Source organism: Ochlerotatus camptorhynchus, unplaced genomic scaffold (genome assembly GCF_037179485.1).
Source record: "Ochlerotatus camptorhynchus isolate MF236.1 unplaced genomic scaffold, CSIRO-AGI_Acam_v1.1 ptg000323l, whole genome shotgun sequence".
NCBI classification, from domain to species: Eukaryota; Metazoa; Arthropoda; class Insecta; order Diptera; family Culicidae; genus Ochlerotatus; species Ochlerotatus camptorhynchus.
In genome coordinates, this window is record NW_027040811.1 from 248,991 (window position 1) to 270,176 (window position 21,186).

At 40.2% G+C, this 21,186-nt stretch overlaps 1 pseudogene; it reads right to left on the bottom strand.

Annotated features, from left to right (window-relative positions):
- LOC135707933 (uncharacterized) overlaps nucleotides 1-16,382 on the bottom strand; it is a 29,841-nt pseudogene extending 13,459 nt beyond the window's left edge.
- Nucleotides 16,383-21,186: the final 4,804 nt, after the last annotated feature.

The window sequence follows — 21,186 nt, forward strand, 5'->3', positions numbered from 1 at the left end:
TGTTGTTGTTGCGATGAAATTGGCGTTGTTGCCTTGTACATATTCATCTGTCAATTTACCCTATTTTGCCATTTTTTCACATTTTTATAATTCTTGATACGCTGCAAAACTGAGCGTAGCAACTGTAGGCTTTTTGTTTATTGCCATAGCAATAACATACTAAATTTTTTCGACATTTGGACAAGTAGAAGCAAAGTTATAGCGATATAAGCGATTTTTTAAATTCTTCCATAGTAATTCCCATACAAATTTCAAATCATTGGCGCGACCTCTAAACCTTCATCAATCTTTACCAATTTTTGCACAGGTTCATATTTTGAGGCTATGAATCGAACTGGAGGGTGGCCCATCAGAAATTCATCACTTTTTTCAGAATGAAGCACCCTAGTGTGCACCCTTGGATTCCTGTGTGTCCTGCATGTATCACTTTGCGCATTTTACTTCTCAGACTTTTCGGTATTATAATTTGATGTGATCGATAAACACATCCCTCATATACTGCCATCTCGTCCCGAAAAGTCCAATACTTTCGAAAAATGTCTGGAAGCAATCGTTTTTCATTCGGCCAACCATTCATAATAACTTCGATCAATTTGACTATCTCTTGATCCTTCGAACCAACAGTAACGATTTCCTGTCTAGCTGACTTTGATATTTGTAGAACAATGTGTACTTCTAGTTCATCTGACTTTTCCCTCGAGACCACGTTGTCCACATCCCTGCTGAGGATGTCTGGTAGAGGAATATCTATCCCTTTTTTGTATTTAATATTTTAATAGGGCCATACTGAGTGACATCAAGAAGGATCCGTTTTAATCGTGGTGGAGCTCTATCTAGTGACTTCTTGAAGATCGATTCCAAAGGCTTGTGGTCAGTCTCGATCTCCAATTCTTTCCCATATATATATAGTCGTGAAACCTGTTACACGCAAACCGAATGGCTGCAGCCTCCTTCTCAATTTGTGGATAGTTTTCTTGAGCTTTTGTCAACGATTTTGACGCATAGGCCACCGGTCTACCATTTTGAAGAAGGACTGTTCCGAAAGCTTTCGAGCTAGCATCAACAGACAATGTAACTTTTGCGTTCACATCATAGTATGCAAGAACCGGGGGATTCAACATCAGTTGTTTTCTTTTTGTAAAGGCTTGCTCCTGATGGTGATCCCAGAACCATTCTGTGTCTTTCACTAATAGTTTCCTTAGTGGCTCTGTAATTGATGACAAATTTTCAATAAATTTTCCCAAATACGTAACAGATCCTAGAATCCGCTGTAATTGAAGCTTATTCGTAGGACGTTTTAGCCTTTTACAGCCTCTAGCTTTTCAGGATCCGCTTTAAGTCCTTCTTGTGTAATCAAATGGCCCAGGAATTTCACTGTAGACTTGTTGAAGACGCATTTGTCCTTATTCAACTGCAGACCAGCTTCATTTAGTCTTCCCAATACCACTTTGGTAATCTCGCTCAATTTTATTTCCGATGGAGCATGAATAAGGATATCGTCCATCGAACTTTCGACCCCGTCTAGCCCTTCCAACAATGTGGTCATCAACTTTTGAAACACTTCAGGAGCGGAGGCCAACCCAAAGAGCAACCTTTTACAGGTAAATCTCCCCCACGGTGTGCCGAAAGCTAAATATTTCATCGTGCGCGTAGACATAGGAATTTGCCAAAAACCTTTTTTCATATCCAAGATCGTGAAACGTTTGGAATTACAAATGCGAGCTGAAATTTCCTTTAAGGTCGAAAGCGGATGCACACGGCGGAGCAGGTTCTTATTTACTTGGGATGGATCGATACAAATTCGCAGCTTACCTTTTTGTCTCACTATTACCAATGCGTTGAGAACGGGTGTTGGGTCGATGATCGGTTCGATGACTCCCATGTTCTGCATCGAATCCAGTTCTTCTTTAACTGCCGCTCGAAGCGAGTGTGGAATCCTCCTTGGTGGCTCATACCGAAATGTTGGGTTTTCCACCAAATCAATATCGTAGACGAATCCTTTTACACAACCGAGGCCACTGATGTTCTCTGGTTCCCGTAAGGGAGCGTGGGTCCGAACCCCACTTCTGACACCATGTGATATTCAGACATCTGTACAGGACGAGTCTTGGGTACAGAATGATTTATTTGACGTTCTCTGTTGATCGTGTATGTATGTGTGTCAATTGTAAAGCCAAGGTGTTTATAAAGGTGATCTGGAATACACGTCAAACAAATGTTATACTACTTCCGTCACAGTTACCACAATACGGGGGACCTTTTCCCTTCTTATCATTGAGCCGGGAAATTTAATTCGAATTTTACCTGCATGATGGACCATTCCCATCATCAGTGAGCAATGTTTCTCCAAATCGGCTTAAAAGGAATAAGAATGAAACAAGGTTGAAAATTTGTTAGTCACTGAGAAGTGCTGTAAAAATTTGTTGTATCCTTATGTTAACACTTTATGCAACAAATAGAAAATATATCCGCGCGACAAAAAAGCTCGATGTGGACTGGGGAATACGCAATAAGAAAGCCTACAGTTCCTTGGCAGTCATTTGACGTTTATCGATGGAAAGTGATGTTGAAAAATGAAACATTACATTTAGCTGAAGGCAACCGAAATTTCCCGTATCATCCAATCATGTCAGCTGTGCTTGTTTGTTCAGCACAAACGATCAACATTCGCTTACAAACAGGTTCTTGGAATCGTTTGTGCGAAATAGGTACTGCTTCAAACACCGAGAACATTTGCCTTACAACGGTAGCCATTTGAAGCCTGCCATAATAAGCTTCCTTTTCGCAGAATAGCATTAACATTTGGCTGCCACATTTGCCGTGCTGTGCAACTCTGGCTGGCTTCTCGGTCCTACATATGAGCCAGGGATCAAACCCAGCGAATGAGAACGACCCAAATTTGAGTTTAGTTTACTCATAATTCACATAAAGTGCAGGAACTCAGCGATGAGTAAATTTGCCTCATGTTTATCAAGGTTTTTCCAGGTTTGTCCAGGAAAAACTTCGTGAATATGAGAAAAGTAAAGATTGGATTCACTCAGTCTATTGGTACCACTCCTAGACTGAGTTAAATTTTCCTCAATTTTCCTCATTTTCCGGCAGATTGTTGAGGTTTTCCACAGGAAAGCATTAACTAAGCAAATTTACTCATCGTTGAGCTCCTGCACTTTTGCCGATCATGAGTAAACTATACTCAAATTTGGGTCGTTCTCATTCGCCGTGTAGAGAGAGAGAGAGAGAGAAAATGCAATTTCGGTCCAAATGCACTTCACTGACTGCAGGTTCGCTTCGAAGTGCACTTAGAACGAGGGATTAAAGCACTCTTTCCCTCGCGGTGCCACATGACGAAGATTAATGCGTTTCCATCACGCTCCCGGTTTTTCACTTCAAAGCTGCATTCCGAAGCCAGCTATCTCAGCTGATGGATACTTTAACCTAGCTTAAATTGAAAACCCCCGATGCCATATTAAATTAGAATTTAATGCTGAATTTGAAATCGAGCCATTCCGGTCCAAAATCACCCAAAGGTGCTATAACTCATCGGTTTTGCTCCCCGAGGAGGAAGAGGAGTCAAATTTACAATCGAGTTCGAGTCGAGCTGGGCAGGGCCAGGGCAGTGTCAACCGATTCCATAAATATCATTATTATGCAAATTCAGTTCGCCAACCTGCGCTGTGCTGTGCTGTGAAAATTTTACGGTACTTCATCTATTAGGGCCGTCGGATTGGTCTGAGGGTGTTCAATTTTTGGCGCAATGGCGGTAAGGCTCTAGGGGTGTTTGGGGGGATGGCGAATTGATGAATTGCGAACGTTTCTGGACCGTGAATAACTGATGCTCCGGAAAAAAAAGTTTATCATCCCCATGTAGGTGAATAATTCCCAGCGGAGACTCACGTTTTGTTTGTGCGGACTAATCTCGATTATGGTACAATTTAAATTATGCGCTCTCATTCGGAGTTTGAAGTAGGATGGATCATGGATGGAAACATCAGAAAACATCATCTTACAATGAACCTATTCCAAAACACTCTAATTACTTACATCCAGCTTTGAAATATATTGCAGCTCACCGCAGATCGTATCTCCAAATTAAAAAGAGGACTAAAAGCCACAATCAAGCGATAAACGAACGCAATAAGATCTGGGTCAAGAAACTTTTCGCAATCATGGCAACCAAGCGCGGTTTAAAGTTTCAGACAAGACTCCTGCCTCAGCTCATTTGCAAGAAATCTTCGCAACATAAATGAGGCAAACAGTGCGGTATAGACCTTTTTGACGTTTAATCGTCTTTCTCTATCCAGCACACAGGGATGAACGGTTGGTTTGTTTTCCCACTAATCTGTTTCTCTCTTGCTCACACTCCTTCAGTTTAAATGGTGCATTAGTGTGCGCCGTTTAAACGTCAAAAAGCTCGAGGGGGGCGACTCTATTTATCTTTGATGCAGGAAAAATTGTGTTTTGCTGTGGTTAGCTACGCGCACGCTGAGTAGATAGAAAGAAGATTGATATCGGTTATGAAGATTTCCTGCAAAAAGATGATGCGCGATGCAAGTAGATGTGAGAAATGAACGAATATTTTTCGAAGTTTGATTCGCTAGTGTGAGATTTGTTGAGCATCTAGAATTGAGATTTAGATGTGTCTCGCCCCTCGAAAAAGCTCTATACCCATTAGGGTGGTTCAAATTTTTGATTTTGCACCACCCCGCTCAACCGATCTTAAATCAGGTCCTGCTCATTCTCCCAAAATTTAAGCCCATACACTATATTTAAGAAAGTTGTGACTAGGAGAGTACATTCAAGTCTTATTTTACACGGTTATTACGGCGATTTTTAGAACAACGCGTGTTTTTAAAACACGGATTTTTTTAAATAACATGGTTTTATAATAAACCGATTCTGAAATCTGTGTTAGGGAAAGCGCTTTTCGCAGGCAATCGATGATAATTTTAATTATCATAGCAACATATGAACATTCGTGCAATTTTCAGTGGTGACCCTTTGAAAATTGATAGTCTTAATTTTAACAGATTCGTAGAGAAATTTCCTATCGATTGGCGTATTAAGAATTAAAATCCATCTGGATCAAAATCAGACCACTTTCATGCCGCGACCAACTTTGGTTTTTGAAATTGCAAAATACATGGTATGTTAGATTTAAACTTATGGGAACTGACATCCGATTGCTGACCTTGACAAATGTCCAGAAAATACTCTTTAACTAATTTATGGTGGTCCTGAAAAGGACCGTTTTGTCGTGATGGTTGAGTAATGCTGAGCTATTAGGGTGCGAGTTAGGGTGTTCAACACAGATGAGGCTGGCGAGCTGTACGTTGTTTGACACGATTGTGACGCGCTTGGCATAGATGGCCCACAGTGCCTCCTGTTCTATTATCTTTTGTCTGGGGACTTCTTTTTGTCCCTCTCCAGGCTTTATCCTGGAATTCAGGGTCGTTAAACCTGCTCCAGAGAGGAATTGGGCGGAAATACTTCAAAAAAAAAACCGTTCAAGGTGAATAACAAGAGTGATAGAGGAAATAGGGAATGCGTGTTTTAAATAATGGACTAAAAACTGAGTAGGCTTAATTTAATTTAGTGTATTCATTGTGTTTTTTTAAGTTCATGATTTTTGGAATTTTAATTTGGAAGGAAAGGGATCTAGGGTTAGGGAGGGGATTAATCGTCACCTGGCACCGTACCCATTCGTGGGTGATGTATTGGACGGCTGGCAGACATCGGTTGATTCGTCCGACGTGTCCTCCTTGGCTCGCTGGGTTTTCTAGCGGCACACATCACTTCACCGATGGCATCGATTAGCCTCTGGAGGGCTTCCGGGACAATGCGATACACCGGACATGCAGTCCTACCGGCACTTCACCGAAAGCATTGGTTAACTTCTTGAAGGCTTCATGCTCCTAGCGGTACACAGGACACAGTCTTCCCGGCACTTCACCGATGGCTGGATTAGCTTCTTCCAACGGCGCACCAGACTCAAAAACTGTCCGTTCACTGGCTTAGCTTAGCTTAGCTTAGCTTAGCTTAGCTTAGTCTGACTGCACGTATCGATAGTTGCACTCCGTGATTGATCTGAACCAGTGAAATTGTACAAAGAATCAACTGAATGGGGCTTGGGAGTAACCTGCCATTCTCAGTGTACATGTTCCAGTGACTCCTACCTTTAAAGATCAATAACGTCACCGGCCACGTCCTTGCAATCAGGTGGGAGAGGGAAGGAATGTTAGTGTGTGACTTTTGTTGTTTTGGGACCGTGTTTACCTCTGCATCCCACAAAAGTCACAGGAAGGAGGTTTTGTTAGTGGGTTAGGTTCGTTGGATCAGGATTCACCTTGATAAGTGATGCGATCTTTTGTTTTGTGTAGTTATTTATAAGTGTTTTCGATTTATGCTCTAAACAGCCGGCTGTCTAGAGATGTAGATCATTATTAGATGTGTGTATACCGATTTAAACCAACAATAAGGATACTGTTGGGGCCCCTCACAAAGTGTGATGATGGTTTATTTTATTTTATCAATGACCAAAATAATTAATTATAAGTGGTTTGAACCGATTTAAACCAACAGCAAGGATGCTGTTGGGGCCACTCACAAAGTGTGATGGTGGTTTACTTGATTGAATATAAAATAATTATTAGAACCGATTTGACCCGATTTAGACCAACGGCAAGGATACTGTTGGGGCCACTCACAAAGTGTGATGGTGGTTTATTTAGTTCGGAAGAAAATGAATATGTATACTTCTTTTTTTTTTATATATAATAGAACGAATTTGTACTGATTCAAACCAAAAGCAAGGGTTCTATTGGGGCAACTCACGAAGTGCGATGGTGGTTTATACTATAAGGGCATAAAACAGAATCAAGAGCCATTTCGGTTTCCATAGCTTCCTAGACACTCGGCCGCAAAATAATCTTATCCAACGGAAACGTCTCGATCATCGCGCGATTTACCATATTGATTCAAATTCCGAACAGTGCGTTAAAATCATCCTTTGAAAAACACCTTTTTTACCTAAAATATTGCTGATCCGCTCAGAATGTATTTAAACTCACGACTTATCGTAATATGGACATCCTAAAAGAAAATTTTTCAAAATCCGTCCCATACAAAAATACAAGTGCTCAGAATTTGAGCGTGTTCGTAATATGAATCAGAACGGTACAAACTGTAAAAATACCATTATACAATACATACTGGTATCACGTATGCCCCATTCACATTCACTCATGAATTTTGGGTTCATTCACACTCTTAGTCATAGAATAAAATTCACGTAAAGTTTCGAAGTGGTTCCGAGAATAAAGATATCACAGCTCTTCACTTTAACCCGTAACGGTTCTCCCTTGAGGGGAAAAGCATTCCTACACTGTGCGCCGGCCGGCACTCACGCCGGTATGAAAGAAGCAACTAGAGCAAGTTTACTCTCTCACACCATCGCAAAACACGCCCGACCAGGACAGCGCACAGTGCAGTTAGATGAGCTCTTCTACCACTACCACGAAACACAATTTCGGCGCTCACACTTTCCCACTCCAGCAAAGATTGACCGTTTCTAATAAGAATTTCCAGTTGGGAGAAAGGATAGTAAAAATCAAGCACACCAACAAAACAAAACATCACACACTCATAACGAATTTTGTATCTGCCTAATTCACAATATCACAGTATTAGCTACTCGAGAATTTTTGACAATATTTTAGTTTGAAACATGATACTTAGCTGATTCCTTTGCGATTATGTATTTAGTCCAAATACTCCGGGCAGACAACATTCCTCACAGCCAGAGCATAAGCTTCGTCTCACGGTAGAAGTGGCATCAGGAGATATTTTGCTGTCAATACACACACTCACACCCGTTATTATACTGCGATCCACGTATCCGAAGTATAGACAAAAAAAAATATGGCTGACTCAAACTTTCCCTTTCCAGAGCAACATAAATTAGGACTCCTGTCCATATTTAGACACCGTTTTCACTAAAACTCGTTGACCTGTACTGTATTTCACTTAATGCTAACACTTCCATCAAATTAAAATATTTAACACCGGCTTAAACTCACGAAATAGTTTCTTAATATCAGTCCTACAAAAAACAACGACCGAACGCAGGGCCAGTGAGGCCAGATCTCAAAAACTGTCCGTTCACTGGCGGATAAAAACTATATTTTAGAAAACTCGAACTTTTACTCGTGAAATTCGTTCACCTAATAGAGATTGATTCCCCGGTGACAAGCAGTTTTATCGGCTTTACTGCCGATCGTGGGTGTGGTGTGGCGTGTGGTAGAGACGCTCAATGACGTTTCTTGTTGTGGTCAACTGTGACCGATGTGCGGTATACACGCTATTTCGAGGCTACTCATTTTTGAGTCAAAAACCACTCAGTCCAGTCAAAAGGGAAGTTACCCAAAAATGAGTAAACATACTTTTACTCAAATCTGAGTAAACGTGCCTATGGAGAAAACTGAGTAACGTTTACTCAGATGATGATATTTGTCAACTGGGTAAACGTTACCCATTTCTACAGAAGCGAATGAATGCGCCATTAATGCCTTATATATAAATAATTTCATTTAGGAATAATATAAAAAAGAATACGAGAACGATAATTCTGTATTTATTGATACCGCAACACCAAATCATTTCGTAATAAAAAAGAGAAATCAGAAAATACATATAATCAAATTGCTTCTGCCTGAATGGCCTCCATCAAATTTGAACAGACATCGTTCACACATTTTCGTGAACTGTTTTTTTTTTTTTTTTATCTAGTTCGTTTATTTGGGAGGCTCAATCGCGTTAGCTTTACGGAGCCGATAATTCATTGTTCACTGTGTGTAACAAAATTCACTTAATTCTATGTCTAGTAGGAGTTGGGCCGATTACTCGCGGCTTACTCGAGGTTAGAAGGGTACATTTTCGAAGGATAGGATCAGGGGAGGAGCTTGGGGTAGGGTTTCGTTGTCTCAACAGAGCGTTGTCGCCAGTATGAACGGTAGTGCTGTTCTAGCTTCGTCCGGAGTTCGACCGGCTATGGTGGGTGACCAGTGGGCGACGATGAGACTCATCGAGACGGGGGGACAAGACAAACAAAAACTAATAAAGAGAGACAAAAGACAAAAGGAATTAAATTCTTATACTAGACATTTGAAGAAAAACATAAACGGACTGCATATAGCAGAGATCACGGGTTGCCAACACGTCTCTGATAGGAACATAGGGTTGTCTTCCTTGGGCCTCGAGGGTATTCAAAAGTCGCTCTCTGGCGGCGTCATTATCCGTACATTGCCAAACTGCGTGTTCGATGTCATCGTAACCGTTTCCACACCGACAGATGTTGCTGTCCACGAGGTTTATTCTATTGAGATGAGCATCTAGCGAGTAGTGGTTGGACATAAGTCTACTCATCACGCGAATGAAGTCACGACTTAAGCCCAAGCCTTTAAACCACGCTCTCGAAGAAACATTAGGAATAATTGAATGTAACCACCGTCCAAGATTTCCAGTGTCCCAATCGGTTTGCCAACTCGAAAAGGTACTCTGACGCACTAAATGATAAAATTCATCGTGTGAAATTTGCCTGTCATACAATTCGCCTTCCTGCGCGCCCACCTTTGCGAGAGAGTCCGCCTTCTCATTGCCTGGGATTGAGCAATGTGAGGGGACCCATACAAAGGTAATCATATATGATCTTTCGACCAGCACACACATCTGCTTCCTTACCTTTGAAAGGAAATAAGATGAGTGCCTACCTTGTTTCATCGACCGAATAGCCTCAATCGAACTGAGACTATCCGAGAAGATGAAGTAATGGTCTGTGGGCAAATTGGAAATCATCCCCAATGCGAAGTTGATTGCTGCCAGCTCAGCAACAAAAACGGAACAAGGTTCCTGAAGTTTGCGGAAGGCGCTAGAGTTTTCATTGAAGACACCGAAGCCAGTGGATCCATTGAGACGGGACCCGTCTGTAAAATATCTTTTCATGCAATTGACTTGTTGGTACTTTTCAGTAAAAATACGTGGGATAATAATAGGTCGAAGTTGATCGGGAATCCCATGAGTTGCTTGTTTCATGGTCAGATCATATTCAATTGAGGAACTGTGATTGGTGAAGTGAACACGGTCTGGAGTATAACAAGGAAGACACATATCTGATGATATGTAATGGTGGTAGATTCTCATAAATCGAGATTGTGTGTTCAGCCCAAGAATTTCTTCAAAATTTTCAATTATAAGTGTGTTTGTCACTCCGCATTTGATTAGTATTCTGAGAGAGAGCTCCCAGAAACGGTTCTGGAGGGGTGTTACTCCTGCCAGAACCTCGAGACTCATGTTATGCGTTGAGTGCGTACAGCCTAGAGCAATACGCAGACAACGATATTGAATTCGTTCCAATTTTATTAGGTGACTTTTTCTTGCCGAGAGAAAGCAGAAAGAGCCGTACTCTAGAACAGAGAGAATAGTTGTTTTATAAAGCGTTGTGAGGTCTCCCGGATGAGCACCCCACCATGTGCCGCAAATTGAACGGAGAAAGTTGATCCTCTGCTGACATTTTTGCTTCAAATACGTAATATGGGCATTCCAAGTGCACTTTGAATCAAACCAGACCCCAAGGTACTTGAAAGACAATGATTGAGTAATGTTTCTGCCCAAAAGATTAAGATGCATTTGGGCTGGGTACCGCTTTCGAGTAAACACTACCAGTTCAGTTTTCTGCGGCGAGAATTCGATCCCTAGATTCATAGCCCAAGAAGACAAGTTATCTAAGGAATTTTGCAATGGTCCTTGCAAGTCCACGGCATGTGGACCTCTTACGGAAACCACACCGTCATCTGCAAGTTGTCTTAGCGTGCATTGTTCTGCCAAACAGTTGTCGATATCTTTGACGTAAAAGTTATAAAGAAGAGGGCTGAGACATGAGCCTTGGGGCAGGCCCATGTAGCTAATTCTGGAAGTTGTCAGTTGTCCAAGGGAAAAGTTCATTTGCTTTTCTGACAACAAATTGTACAAGAAATTATTTAAAATTCCAGAAAGTCCACATCTGTGCAGATTGTCTGACAGAATTTCAATGGAAACTGAATCAAAAGCCCCCTTAATGTCCAAGAATACTGAAGCCAATTGCTCCTTGTGTGCAAAGGCCAGTTGAATATCTGTGGAAAGCAGCGCTAGACAATCGTTTATTCCTTTGCTCTTGCGGAACCCAAACTGTGTATTTGATAGCAATTTATTTGATTCGACCCAGTGATCGAGTCTCCGAAGGATCATTTTCTCCAACAATTTCCTAATGCACGAAAGCATAGCAATCGGACGGTATGAGTTATGGTCAGACGCTGATTTGCCAGGTTTTTTAATGGCTATTACTTTGACCTGTCTCCATTCAGGCGGTACAATGTTGTTTTCTAGCAAGGAATTGAATAAATCTAGCAAGCGTCTTTTAGCGATATCTGGGAGATTTTTCAGAAGATTGAATTTAATCATATCGCTTCCCGGTGAGGAGTTGTTCGATGAAAGAAGAGCCATAGAGAAATCCAGCATTGAGAATGGTCTATCCAGAGAGCCGCCGCTAGGAGACGCTTCTCGAAGAATATTTTGTGCTGGAACTGAGTCCGGACAGACCTTTTTAGCGAAATCGAATATCCATCGGTTGGAGTATTCTTCACTCTCATTGAAAGATGAGCGGTTACGCATGTTGCGAGCCACCCTCCACAAGGTGTTCATTGAGGTTTCTCGTGAGAGTCCCTCAACGAAATTGCGCCAATAACCGCGTTTTTTTGCTTTGATTAATTGTTTCAGCTTTGTCTCAAGCTTTGAATATTCCTCGAAGTAAGTGGAGGTTTTGTGTCTACGAAAAGCTTTGAAAGCATCAGATTTTTCTACATACAATTTTGTGCATTCTTCGTCCCAACCAGGTGTGGCTGGTCTCCTTTTAAAGGGTGCACTTGGAACTTTTCTTTTTTGTGCTTCCAGTGAGCTTTTGTAAATCAAATCGGCTAGGAATCGATATTCTTCCAATGGTGGAAGCGCATCTATTGATTCGACACCGATTGTCACCGCCGTTGCACATTTCTGCCAGTCGATGTTCCTTGTAAGATCAAATGGAACCCGAGATGGTTCTGCAGAGTGAGGGCCACACTTTATTGAAATGATGATTGGCAAATGATCGCTACCATGGGGATCATTGATAACCTTCCACTGACAATCCAATGATAGCGATCTTGAACACAAAGATAGGTCGAGTCGGCTTTCTCGAGCCGGAGGTTTTGCTATACGTGTCGCTTCACCAGTGTTCAAAATAGTCAAATTGAAATCGTCACATAAATCGTAAAAAATAGCCGCTCTATTGTCGTCATATAGATCGCCCCACCCAGTACCATGGGAGTTCATATCACCCAGAATTAATACTGGGGATGGAAGAATCGAAACTAGATTCCAGAGTTGACTACGGCTAATGGAGGTTCTTGGTGGAACGTATACTGAAGCTATGCAAAGATCTTTGTTCTTCACATTTATTTGGCAAGCAACGATTTCGACGCCGGATAGAGCAGGAAGGGAAATTTTGTAGAAAGGGTAGCACTTTTTGATCCCTAAAAGTACTCCTCCATAAGAATCGTCTCTATCCAGGCGTATAATGTTAAAATCGTGGAAGTTGAGTTCTTTATCGGAAGAAAGCCATGTTTCACAGAGAGCAAATATATCACAATCAGAATTGTGAAGTAAAAATTTGAACGAGTCTAGTTTAGGCACTAGACTACGGCAGTTCCACTGTAGCACAGTGATCATATCTTCAACCTCGTTCGACGAATTATCCATCGAAAGATATGATTGATGCAAGGAGGGGCCATGAAACAGTCAATTGCTTAAGATATGATTCTAACGTTGGAAGCAAGGCAGAAACTAAGCTTCTTAGAGGGTCTTGTATGTTGAACATGTTTAATATGAATTCCACAATGTCCGAAAAAGCTAGCAAACCTCGTTCGGACTTGGATTTCTTTTGAGAAGTTTGAGGAGCAGCTTTTTTATTTTTTTTATCTTTGTTGGGCAATGGCGGAAAATTCTTGCTGCATCCAGGGATTGGATCAACAGGAGCCTTCGGTTTTGTTTTTTCATCCCCATTACCCTGGGAATTTGGCAATCGTCTGGAGGTGACTTTAGTTTTCTTACGGCGCACTTTCGGGGAGGGGCATTTTCTTTTTGAGGAACCGTCTATTTTTGAAGGTGCGTGTACCACCGTAGAATCACCTTCATCGGATGAGTAAGAGTCCGATTCTTCAACTGACAAAACCGAAAATTGGTTTGCATCTTGGACGGCTGATGCAGCCTTCAACATTTGAGCATATGTCTGCTTGGAGCGTCCAGAGATTGAACGCTGCACTTTATCGGAGTGCTGCTTGTACATCGGGCACTCCTGCAAAGGGTGAGGATTCTCGCCACAATAAGCGCATTTTACTGATTCTTTGTGGCAAGAATCCTCTTTGTGGTTTTCACCACATTTGCCACAACGAGTTTTGTTGCCGCAATGGCTGGCCGAGTGTCCCAGCCTTTTGCAGTTGGTACAATTATATACCCTCTGTACAAACAGTCGCACCGGAAAAAAAGCACCATCAATTTTAACAAAGTTTGGGAGAACTGAACCTGCGAAAGTCACCCGGAACGAGTCTGAATGTTTATAAACTTTTTTACCGTCTAGCAAAGATGCTGAATGCAGTTGCCTTACATCCAGTATCTTCACTAGCGCGGTAGCGAATGTCGAGTTTTTAAAAGTTCCCGAGGCATGTTTCAAGTCCTCGACAGTCAGACTCGCGTCGGAGACCACGCCTTCTATCTCCACATCTCGAGAAGGGATGTAGATGTTGTACTCAACACTAAACAACTCGTGATCAGCAATTTTATTTGCCACATCATAAGTCGGTGCTTCTACACGCAGTTTGTTGAATCTTTCTTTGTGTACCAAGATTCCCGGATACTTACGCAGCAAATCTCTCGTTATGTCGAGAGTTTTCAAAGGTTTATTTTTGGGCCGAAAAAAGACAACCCATGGTCCTTTCGAAGACGGTTCATAGTATCTGGTTCGCGTAACGTAGGCATCGGAAGATGCCATAAGTGTTGCGCAAAAGCGGTGCGCAACCACTTAAGAAGGAAAAAAAATAAAACCTTCACTAATTAATTAATTTTAATTACTAGTAATTAAATTTTTTGCCCGACGTACGAACAAATCAAAAAGAAAAAAAAAATCGAAACAAAAAAAAACTTATATCTACTTGCAAAAAGTTGTCTCACTATGACCCATACTCCCCTACCAGGGGTGAGAGACAGAGTCACGCGCCACGAGGCAAAATTAAACTACAATAGGGAGGCAATGGACTTGCAAAATGTATTGTCTAATACTTATGCCGGTTGTAAACAACCTATCAGCCGTTGCAGCTAGATGGTCCGTTTGCTGCTGCTGGTGGTGATGATTGGTGTTGGTGGGTCGGCACGATGATGATAAAATGACTTGACGACCGGATGGATTACCGGGGTGGATTAAAGCTGGATGGCAACTCCAAGGGGCTCGGCCCATGGAATTCCACTTCCTCTGTTGCACACTGGTCACTTGGGGCACCCAATGGGGGGGTGAAAAAACCGCTCGGTCGGAAAAAACACCGAAAAAAATTAGATGCCGCGCGACTGAGACCGGGACGTTGTTAACCGACTGAGTGTTCAACTAGGAATGGCGTGAACTGTTTGTTAGTGTTTTATAAATCAAAATGGAAAAAACGTCTTGATACATCTGCAGTTTGCTTGGGACTTTTTGACCGAAGACATGGAAACTCTTCCAAAATAGATCTAGCGTATCGATAAAAGAGTCGCTGGTCCAAAGTACCACCTCGTTGAACACAATGTTGTAGGATCCCGATTTGAATGTGTCCGCTACACAGACGATATGCGGTTCATCGTTCGAGACTTCAATGTGATGTGTGAGGTCCTAGAAATTTTAATAATTGATTTTCGGATGAATTGAAAACAAACAAAATATTTTAATTACCTGTGTCCATTGAAAAAATGGTGCAACCAAAATTTCCTCTGGAAGCATTGAACTACTGGGAACTGGAAGATTTGTTGTCGCATTTTGCACACCTTTTCTGTGTAATTTCGCAAAAATCCGTAAAGCTCCTTTGACATGCACTAAATAATGAGAAAAAAAACAAGATCTGAACAACTGCTTCTTTAAATTATGATGTTTATTATTACCATCATCTACTTCCTTGAAAATTCCTGGTGCCAATAGAAGTCCCCTTCCCAAAATTGATGTAATCTCGAACTGCTGTGGTACCTGGGGATTTAGGCGATAAAATGCGTCATGTATCTGTAATTGAAAAGTGAACAATGTGAATTAATGTTACTACATTTTAAACCAGTATACCATTGTAGTAATTTTCAGTTTTACCATTGCGCCGTTATATGATGCCAAATGCGGAAGTGTGAGAAGCATTTCTTTTACTCTCTTTTTCTCTCTTAACAGGAGTTGGTGGATAGGGAAACATTCTTCCATTTCTAACTTAATTTCGGTAATGTTGTCTGAATTCGCAATTAGTTCTGCCAGATCTGCAGCTCGTTTTACAAGTGAAGAAGGAATAGAATGACGTACTTTGTTGATAAGATCAGGTCGACTGTACTTTTTGATTTCTTTGGGCAAACCTTTTATGATGTTACGCACTTTATGATAGATATAACCGCCGTGATCACCCTTAGAATTTCCGTTGTGCCACCAGAAAAATGCAGACTGCAAAATTAAACAACAACATAAAATGTGATTCCCTCACCCAATCAATCAACTTGAGCTATTAGTTTACCTCTTCTGGTGCATTTTCGTTCGCCCGTGTGCTTTTCAACTGAGGAAATGTTCGAATAATAATGTTTCGCCAATATCCTTTGATCATTGGAGGAAGGATAGCTGAAATAAATTAAGGAATATTAAACAGGACGTTTTACGATGTTTGGCGTGATTTGAAATGCGATAATTTACCCTTTATTGTCGTAAATCGATTTTTTGAACTGATGACGACACAAGATACTATACATCTGACGCAGATGTTTTTCACTGGGTACTTTGTTTTGATCCAGCTCATTGTAAACAACAAATCGGAACTTTGCGTCGTCGAGAAGGACAGCTCTCAGATTCTAAAATAATAAAATGAATCAAAACACCATTAAACTTGTCGTGCATGTATAGATGTAAGTACCTCTTCAGGAGTTTTTTCGATTTCAACCGGGGGTGGCTGTGCAGCACGGAGATTCACAATTGAAGCAAGTATTATCTTTCGAGGTCCTTTGGCTGTGATTCCTATATCGATTAGATCTGCGTCCTCAAACATCAGTAGAGCCCGATCGGTTACTTTGTTAGCTGAAAGCAAAATATGTATATACTTATAGCGAATTCGTTTATTATCGGGGTTGGAACCAGTTCCAACCCAGTGCGAAACCGAACTTTTTGTCAGTGCGAACCTCAACCTGAGCTAGGTTTTAAAAACAAACGAGCAAACTGACGTTTGTCAGAAAACAAGCAGACCCAATCCTGATACCCGATCCAGGTTGGAACTGAATAATAAACGAATTCGCTATTAGTGTGTTTAATGCATCAAGTTTAAAAAAGTCTTTTAGAAGCTGTTCATAAACCACGTCGACCGTTTTTTTTCTCTGCGTGAAAAAACGCACCGTGCACTTGTCGAACAACGTAGGGGTTAGAGGAGCGTAATGAGCATCACGTACTCCAGCTTCCAACCGTTCAAAACAAATTAATTGGTAGAAGGTTCAATGTCATAATGATTTTAAACCTACTGTAGGAATTACAGCTACCTACTATCAATTAATTTGTTTCGAACTACTAGCAATCCAAATCCAAAGTACAGGATGCTCACTATACCCCACCTGTTTACTATGCAATTCACATCCACAATCCACATTGACTGTTTACTATGCCTCTCTTTCCCCTACATCGTGGTTTAGGGACAGATTAAATAGTCAAAAAAATATGTTTTACATTATTGCGTGTTCACGAACACCCATGCATTTGCTATACCATTAACTAACCTGAACTATGTTTCTTTGAATTGAAGTGATTAGATGTTCACTTTTTAATCGTCGTAATATTTTAGACTAATGTATAAGCAAAGTTCATCTACTCCTGATCGTTTCCATAAACTGTAGGACTTTCTCGAACAAATCTTTAAGCTTGAAACTCTGGCTAATTCATTGCTGCGTTTTAATTCCAAGCTGTACATTAGGGTGCTTCATTCTGAAAAAAGTGATGAATTTCTGATGGGCCACCCTCCAGTTCGATTCATAGCCCCAAAATATGAACCTGTGCAAAAATTGGTAAAGATTGATGAAGGTTTAGAGGTCGCGCCAATGATTTGAAATTTGTATGGGAATTACTATGGAAGAATTTAAAAAATCGCTTATATCGCTATAACTTTGCTTCTACTTGTCCAAATGTCGAAAAAATTTAGTATGTTATTGCTATGGCAATAAACAAAAAGCCTACAGTTGCTACGCTCAGTTTTGCAGCGTATCAAGAATTATAAAAATGTGAAAAAATGGCAAAATAGGGTAAATTGACAGATGAATATGTACAAGGCAACAACGCCAATTTCATCGCAACAACAACAGGCTTGTTGATCATTGTCATGACAACCACATATTTTTTTTTTTCAACGTTTGGACAACTACAACCAAAGTTAGAGCAATGTAAACGAAAATCAATAATTTCCCATACTAATTCACCAAAATCTCCATACAAAATCCAAATCATTGGCGCGACCTCTAAACCTTCATCAATCTTTACCATTTTTTGCACAGGTTCATATTTTGGGGCTATGAATCGAACTGGAGGGTGGCCTATCAAAAATTCATCACTTTTTTCAAAATGAAACACCCTACTGTACATATCCTCACTAAATTGGGACACGATTAGCTTTTGAATTACAAATGTAAATTCTTCGCCACGGCCTACTATTAATTCTATAATACCGTATTGTTTGTTATCACACACTTCATATTTTACTATCATTCCTGGACGAAAACTAGTGCTGTCGATTATTAAATGGTTGATGATAGTGATGCTGGGAGGAAAATCAAAAAGGATTAATGAAAATTGCAAACAAGACTTCTCTATTTCTTGAGTCTTCATGACGGTGTGAACTTTTGAAGCATAATTATGCTTAATAATAGAGTGGGCTTGTTTTAGATTCATTCTGGTCGCGATGCTGTAAGTAAGATTTTTAAAATTGTTACAAGTTTTGCTTTGTCCTTTGGAAATTTTAAATTTGGCCTCAAATGCAAAACAATTGGGTAATGATCCGTTCATTAGGATAAGCTCAGGGTAATGCGATAAATGGTGTATTTTATTTATTGGATTTTTATCAGGGAAGCATACTTTGAACAACTGATGGAATTGATGAATTGCAAGCTCGAATTCGTGAATCTCTTCTAAACGAAATTTGTTAGAAAATGAGTAAAAGTTGATCTTGAGTAGAACACCTATTATTTTTACAACATTTTGATCGATAGAAATGAATGTATGAAACATGTATGGGAAAGCACGCAACAGAAGCCAACATTGTGATGCTGATTGAGGAATTGAGTTAGCTCGGGACTTGAGGATAGTTACAGAAAAATTAGCTGAAGGTTTGTTCTCTATTTCACATAAGCCATAATCAAAATCTTCAATAGTTTGATTAATTTGTTCACATGTTAGAATTTTTCGAACAGTTACCAGATTTCGCAGTATTAGCTTGATGATCATCATATTAACACCTTCACATAAGTCGTGCATAGGGTCCATAGACCTGTCCTTACCATAATTGAAATAGCCTATAGTATTCAAACAGAATTCCTCAATCAGTCCACATTGACTTTTTGTTTTGCTGAAATCACGAATTGATTGCAAATCAGTGTGAATAGATTCTGGTGTTCTATGAGGAAAACAATCTCCAAAATGTCCATCCCTGAAATCGTCACGAGAAATATAGCAAACCCTACAAAATAATTTAGATTGAGGGCCCATAATGTTAAAAATTTCGTGCAAAGCAGCAGTATCACCGACCACATTTACCAATACAGCGTGTAAATTGTAGTAAATCCCACCTATTTTTAATTGAATGCCTGTCTCTAGAGCTTTGAGATCATCAAGTAAAGGTTGTAAAACTTGAGAATAACCGTACTTTTTCAATACACTAGATTGAACAGTGAGAGTTAAATATACACGATCAAGAGTAGAGTTCACAATAGGATCAAAGTTCTGAATTTTAAAGCTTATATTTGTCAATTTCTTTTTTCCTTTTCGTGAGGCCAACGGGTTTAAATACTCAACTTCATCTGAATGGAATAATAGTCTCAGCACATATGGATAGTCTTTAAAAATATCATGACTCTTAAAAAGCGAACCATCTTTGAAACCACTTATCAATTCGTCATGTGCCGTTTCAGCTAGCACACAAGCTCTTGCTTTTGGACTTCTCATAACAAGCTCAAGGATCTTGTTAACCGGTATGTAATGTGCTACATCCTTTACATTTCTTGATTTACGTATCAATGTCGTCCGCCCATACTTCAAATGAGCTGAGCGATGCGGAACTAGTTTAGTAACCTTTCGGCTGCCAAACACGATCTCTCGGACTGTTGGTACCGAACCATTCGACTTATAGGCCAAGTAGGACAAATTGTTTTGTGGTGTTCTGACATCAGCGGACGGGTCCTCAAGTCTCAACGAATTTACAAGATCAACTAAATCTTCGTCTTTTTCATTGATATCCTTCTTTATCGTAAACTGCTTCAAATTACCCAGTACGAAACGTTGGTAAGTATTGAGAAAACTTGTCGTTGCATCCATCATAGTTGTCAGCTTGCTCTCCGGTAAACTAACGTCACAGCGTAATTTCGTTATCAGTTCAACAGCCTGATTTTTAATTTCGGTTATTTCTACGGCATCGCAGAAATACATGGGATTAACAATATCCCCGACTATGTTTTGTGCATCATCATCTAATTCTGAGGCGATGTTCAACTGAACTGAACCGGACTCCACATCCGCTGCAGCTTCTTCTTTTATCATAACCTCACCAGTCGCTGTTAGTTCTTGATGTTTTTTAATGATATGTTTCCGATAATTTGTATAAAAATAAAACACGACATGGCAATCCTCACAGGCAATGGGGATGTTATTTCTTTTACTGCACCGTATATTGTGATGCGATTTTAAATGTTTTTTGTAAATTTGTTCGTCACCAACAACAAACACTTGACAGCCCGGAATGCGGCATTGAATGCCTGAATAATTAAAAGTTGAGACTACATTCAAAATCAAGAAACATACAAAATACTTACCAACTAGCTGGTGATAGCTTTCGCCATCCAGGCTGTTACGTAGTTGCTCCATGTTTCTGCTTAACTTCTTATAACTTATTTTTGACTAACTGCATGCACAAAAGTCTTCTGTTCACTTTGAAGTTGTGCGCCATTTTGAACATTGGAAAAATTGCTATCAGAATCATTTACCCAGAATCTGGGTGGATTCCACTCATCGGATCAAAACCAGTTTACTCATTTTTTGACAACTCCATACATTATGCAAAAATGAGTGCGATCTACCCAGTCACTGAGTAGCCTCAAAATAGCGTGTAATGTTGGTGTTACAATTTTCCATAGGGCATATAGCTATAGCAGACAGTAGTTCTTGACAGTAAAACGATCCAAAACGATCAGCAACAGCAGCTCGCAGCAGAGCTAGTGCGTTAGGTATATAAAGTATAAATAAGCAGAATAGGTTTTAAGTACGAATCGCTAATGTACTTTGTTCCATGTAGGTTACTAAGGTTACCTAAACTTTGATATTCTAGAAATACATTTTTGTATATCAGTAACAGGTATTGAATAAAGAGAAGGAGTTTATTCTTATCTGTTTACTTGTTTTGATATTTGAACAATCCAAAAGCCTGCATTTTTTTTGATGGGGTTTTTCAGGAATCAAATGGTTTTGGCCCTCAGGAGGTAGAATTTCCCTCTGAGTATAAAGAAAAAGCCAGTTAATAAAATTAGTTTTCCTCAGGTGGTGATAATCTCACTGAGGTTCGCTTATCAATCCCTCAGGTGGAGAACATTTCCCACTGACTTTAAAATCCACTAACTCAATAGGTT